The 6,000-nt window shown below is 45.0% G+C and overlaps 1 protein-coding gene across 8 annotated transcripts in view; it reads right to left on the reverse strand.

Annotated features, from left to right (window-relative positions):
* The window catches only part of Sox5 (SRY-box transcription factor 5), a 921,295-nt gene extending 917,028 nt beyond the window's left edge, over nt 1–4,267 (reverse strand). For 3 of the 8 annotated variants that reach the window (XM_063238385.1, XM_063238387.1, XM_063238381.1), the window contains exon 1: nt 3,302–3,711. The gene's annotated coding sequence lies outside the window, so the exon portion shown is untranslated. Of the gene's footprint in view, nt 1–3,301; nt 3,712–3,826; nt 3,894–4,164 lie in introns of those variants that run through there. The other 5 variants (XM_063238386.1, XM_063238382.1, XM_063238388.1 and 2 more) reach the window with 4 other exon arrangements.
* Nucleotides 4,268–6,000: the final 1,733 nt, after the last annotated feature.

Consider the following 6,000-nt stretch of genomic DNA (forward strand, 5'->3'; position numbering starts at 1 on the left):
ATCCAAATACAGATTATTTACAAATGGGTGTTTTAAAACAATGTTAGGAACAAAATTGGACTTTTATTTTATTAACTATCTACAAATCTAAGTTCAGGATAGAGTTTATTTGAAACAGTCAAGTACTTTTTTGCCTTTAAAATAGATCTATGTTTCTCAGATAAAAAAAAAATTGTCATGAGAGTGTGAAGGAAAGCATTTGACTTCAGGCCTAGACAAGTAAGTTTACAAGTTACTCTCGAAACTCTCATTACAGCATTCTGTATCACTAGAGTTGATCAGATATTGGGTGAACCATCTAGGTTATGCCAATTAATTACTTCTGATTATTACCTACCAAAAATCTGAATACCAAAAGTATTCAGCATTAGAATTCTCAGCTATATGAAATCTATTGTATATTAAGAAATTATGGACCACAATTTTTGTTGTATGAATTTCACTTTTTATATGCTCTAAATATACCTTTCAAAGTCATGATTTGTCAGCAATTCAGTATAAGAAGTTTTTCTAGAAAACAATACATTCTTGTAAGCATTACATCATATTCTTAATTTGCTTTATAAGAAAAACTTCTGCAAGCAATCAAATCCATGCCTTTAACTAAAGAAAGAGTATTTGAAAACTTAAACTCATTACTCATGCCTTACTCCTAACAAGGATCCAAAAAATCCCATCATACCTGGGTACTAAATTCACTCTTTTGTTATTCACTATGTATTCTGTATACTCCAAAGATAGCATATAGAATATATATATATATATATATATATATATATCCTATAAAACCATGTTATCATTCTAAACAGGATATGTGTTTACATGTACAGAATAATTTGAAATAACCACTGGACTTCCAATGCCTGGTTATTTACCAAATAAGTTTGGCAGTTTTGAATAATGTGTATGACATGCCATTCAACCAGTACAATTTAAGCTCAAAAATAAAACTAAAAGTGTTCCTGTATGCAGAACTGAAGATCTTTTTCCCTGTATTAAGAGTTTATGCTTTTAAGTCTGTATAAAATTGGATCAATACTATCCATTTAAAAATGCTACAAAAAGAAAAATTTTAAAATACACAAGCAAACAAAAAATCAACAGTTGATTCTTCATATACAAGGTTGTTAGAAGGCCACTGAGGTGGCGCGGGGGGGGCATATTTCAAGCAAGTATGCTACCATATAATTAACACAAATAACTAAATAATTATGCACATCCCTTCCCACCCCCACAATTAAATGTTTTTAAACAACTTATGTGATGAAAGATCTACCTTTTAGGCAAACAAAAGCAATCCCTACCAGTTTAAGGATTTAAGGTTGTATTGCATCAGTTTTAAGTGATGCTTATGATTTTTATCTCATATACTTCTAAGGAATAAACAGTTGATGGCATAATTTGGAAAAGAACTTTGCACAATGCCTAAGAGACCTTTCAGTGCAAGTACTTATAATTTAAAATCATTGTGGTTGAATTTATCTAGGCTTCGGCCTCGAAGCTATATTTAAATCAGGAAGAAGCACCCCTAGAAACTTTGTTCCATGTATCTGCATTTGAAACCAGATTCCTTTCCTATCTGAACAGTAATTCGCATACAGCTGAATTCCTTTAAAATTAGACAGATCAAAATTTAGCAGTTCTGAAAAGACTACGAAATCTTCCTCCTCTTAAATGTTATAAAAGTCAAACTTAAAACTCACTTCTGTATACTTTAAAACCACCTTAACCTAATCACTTTTGACAATCAACCTTTACTCCTGTAATCCTGATCAAAAACTCCTCTGGTTGAAATGCCCATTGCCTTACATATCTCCCAGGAGCCTGCTTCATTGGCCTGAGGGTGTGTGTGTGTGTGTGTGTGTGTGTGTGTGTGTGTGTGCGCGCGCGCGCGTTTTAAGAATACTTGGAGCCATTATTTATGCACAGCAAGGAAACAAATCACTCTGTGTAGTCCCTTTGCAGATTCCCACACTTATTACCCAAAATCCCACAGATTTCCCTTGGTCTTGCCCTAGACTGAAGAATTGTGCTGAGCCTAAAAGCATTCCCTGGGGAAATCTCTTCATGCTTTTCTTGACAAACTCCTTTGGATGACTGGATATTGTGAGGATCTCAACTGGTTTAGAACAAATCTCTAAACTTTTTTCAAAGAAGTACAGCTGACTGCCACCCAGAGTACCTGAGTTGGCTGGCACTGAGAATACCATATGCAGAGAATTTTTCATTTTGACCTGCTTTTGCTTAAAAGACACGGAAGTGAATTCACATTCTTCACACTCTGAATTGAGTCACAGAGATCAAAGTCTTCAGATAGTCACCAGCGTCAAACTATTTATTAATATATTTGCTTCCCAAAGTGTAAAGAAAATGACTTTTAAAATATGTAAACAGTGCTTCGTGTGCGTTTGATGCCAACAGATCAATACTCAACCAGCTGCTGCTTTCAAACTCAAACAATTTCCAAATCCAATTTTGATTTCAACTCATATAATCTCTGCTCTTGTTTCTTATTACTGCAGCCCCAAAGTACAAGCGAGGTTTCCCGAACACGCGCTTAAAGTCACACACCACGTGAGTGGTTTATACTTTGTATACTGAGTGAGGAAGGGGGGAAAAGTAGTTGCGATCAAAATTAAAGCTTCCGGTCTTTGAAATCCCTAGAATCCAGGAGGATGAAAGTTGGTTCAGAAATTTCTGGCGAGAGGGACTGACGAATGGAGGGAGGAATGGCAGAAAGCGAAACAAAAAGACTAAAGAGATGGAGGGGGGGAGTTTTACAGTTTTTGGGTGAGCTGGGGGTCGCGTTTACATTCTACAAAGCATAAAGAGATTTGTCTAACTTTTGGGGTCCGCCCTTGGCGCTCGCCGCCGAGATGCCCGGACGAGCCCTGGGATCGCCCCGAACTCCTGCCCTCCTCTGGCATCACCACCTCCGCGGCCACCACTTACAAAACAATACCGCCAGCAGCAAGCAGGCTTCCTTCCCCACGGAAAGATAAAGTTACCCCAGTTCCTGGTCTAGGTCCAAGCCCACTCTGCAGGGTCCCCCAGGACAGCTGCCCCCCGAAGACGTCAGGGCGGCTTCCAGTCCCTCCGGCTCGCCCCCCGCCGGGTCCCCCTCCCTGCGCACTTGGGGAACTCCGGTGGCGGACCCCCCCTCCGCGTCACTCCCTCCCCCGCCGGCTCTCCAGCTGGAGCCGGGAGCGGGGCTGAGCAGCGGCGGGGAGCTCTGCGCCTTGGAGGGTTGCCACCACGACACCGGGACGAACAACAAAGTTAAAACGTGCAGTGCACGCACCTTACCCGGACTCCTTAATGTCTCCTCCGGCGTAGGATGCAAAGTGGCACAGTGACGGGCAGGGGCCCCCCGGGAGGAGACTAGAGATGGGTTTTGGTGGCTCGCCTTTTTCACTCTGGGGTGTGTGTGTGTGCGTGTGTCGCTGTGTGCGTGTGTGTCGGTGTGTTTGCGTGTGTGCGCGCCGGTCTCGCTCTCTCTCTCTCTCTCTCTCTCTCTCTCTCTCTCCCTCTCTCTCCCTCTCTCTCCCTATCTCTCTCTGCCCCCGGCTCTCGCTGGCTCTCAAGGACGAGGTGAAATCCCTTTGCTGGTCATGAGGCGGCTTCAGAGACAAACAACACAATGCGAGTGCAAATAACAAAGGCAAAAAGACAGTGGGAACAATGGGGGAGGCGAGGGCAGCGCACCAGCCGGCGGTCACCGCGGCCCGCCCCGGGGGGTGCGGCGGGGACGGGGGCGGGCGCGGGGCGGCGCCGGGGGTCCCGCTCCCCCCCAGGTCGCCCGGAGCTCCCGCACGCCCACCCTGACCTCCTTCCTGCTGCGCGCCGCCCGGCCGCCCTCTCTATCCATCCGAAGGGAAAGAGCCCCAGAGTTTCCTTCCCCGTCTGCTGCAGAGTAACTAGATTGTAAATAACGCGGCGATTACCCACACGGTGCAGGAATGTTTTTAAAAAAAAAAAAAAAATCTGCCCTCCACTTAAAGGAGCGAGAAAGGCGAAATGGCAGGAGTGAAAGGAGGCAGGGAGAGCGGGCTATCTCCAGATCTCCATGGAGCTCGCATCTATAAATACGCATTCATGTTTGGTCAAGTCTCCTTTGTCAACTTCTTCCCCGCACCCGAACCTCGCCCGCAGCCCCGACATTACCTGGGCCCCTCCTGACCCCCACCCCGGGGTGCGCACAGTAAGGCTCGCGGGGAGGGCGCGCGCGGGAGTCTGCGGGTGTCCGCGGAACCTTTTTGGAGGCGAGCAGCCGCCAGGCCGGTGCCCAGGCTCGAGCAGCCAGAGGTTCGGATTTTAAAGCGACCACTGCCTCCCAGAGCCCGGCTCCGCGCCACGGATTCCCGCAGCCTTCGCCTCCGCTTCGCACCCACCTACTCCTCGCGGGGGTGAGGGGCCGAAAAGTTTGAAGGCTCTCCCATCTTTGCCTTAGGGGTAGTTGAACTGGTTTGATTTTGTGTGAGTGAAACCAAAAACAGAAAAAAAGAAAACCCAATGCCCAAGACAACAGAACCAGGGAATGGCTATTTAGGGTGAAATAAGGCTGGGCACTGGGCTTAGAAGCCTTCAACTGTGACACTTGAGCCGGCGCGGGGAGCCGAGGGACCCGGAGTTACTTGAGTTACATCACCCCCAGAAGAAACTCCGAAGGTGATGCTCGGAGCAGAAGCTGTGGGGCTGATTTAAGTGTGTGTTCTGACAGCTCCCGCGCGGCTCAGGCGCTTATCTCTTCTAATCTTACTTTCATTGACTTAAAACAGCTGCCGGTTTGCCAGGGGGGGAAAAAACCTATTAAATCTCGAGCCAGGGTGGGGCGGGGGCGGGGCTCTTGACAGTGATCTGCTGGATCTGGTGTCCAGGAAAGGCGGGGAGGAGGGTGCAGGGGGAAGCTGCAGATTTGGAAGAGGATGCTGGAGAAGGCGTCTCAGAAATAATTCGAGCAACACGTTTCTTTTTATCGCGTCTCCCTCCTCTCCCTTTATGCCGATTTGCGTGTTCTCTTTCACCATCTCTGATTTTCTTCAGAAGCGCATCCATTGACTGCGCCTCTGCCCTGGGCACTCCCAGCTTTTCCCAGGGTGCAACAACACGACCAGAAGATCAATGACCCTTCTCTGTTTATTCTTCATGTCCCTGGAAAAGCAGAGCTCTGGAGGCGCTTGGAAGCGAGGCTTAGGATTTGCCTGTCAATTCCTGATGTTTCTCTGACTTTCTGGGACTGATGTCTCAAGGCAGTTAGTAAGCGAATATACTTTCGGAATGCACCCAACACATCCTAATCACAATATATTCACCTTAAAAAGTGATACATCCTTTCTACCTCGTTGTAGATTTGCTTCTGGTGGTGGATTGCTGGCACCTAAGATTCTGCACAGACAGAAACTATCTGAGGGTGTTTGTGATTGATTACTTGGTACCTACTTTCTGAAAATGGCTAAACACTTTCCCTTGAACAAAAGTGAGAAATACAAATCTTAATAACTCAAGGCAAAATTTTCAAAGTATAAGCATGGTTATTATCCACTCCCACAAAGAAAAGCTTCTTCCTCCACAAATATTTGATAGCATACAGCCCAGTAATTAAGAGAACAATCAAATAAACTCAGGGTTTTCATGAGGACTCAAAATTATCGTTTGCCTAGAATTTATTAGCAGAATTTATAATTATTTGCTGGTTGGATATAGCTCGATATGGCAATCAGAATCCATATCCTTAAAGTTTGCTATATTTCCTTAGCTACATAATCAGAGAGATCTTGGATAACAATAAGATTCAAAGTGCTAGATTACTGTGGGATCATGAAGTACGTGGAAAAAATTCTGTGCTTGTGTGTGAAACACCTTTCCTATACATGATAGTACTTTTCTTCACACTTCTGTCTTTAAAGCTTCAAATCGGAGCCACTTACATGGCATAAGAATTCACTGACAGTTGCACTCTACCTTGAAGTTAAGTATTGCTTTATGAAGATCTTGGCTTTA

This window comes from Cavia porcellus, unplaced genomic scaffold (genome assembly GCF_034190915.1).
Source record: "Cavia porcellus strain 051 isolate PalLab524CR breed Dunkin Hartley unplaced genomic scaffold, mCavPor4.1 scaffold_27, whole genome shotgun sequence".
In the NCBI taxonomy this organism is placed as follows: Eukaryota; Metazoa; Chordata; class Mammalia; order Rodentia; family Caviidae; genus Cavia; species Cavia porcellus.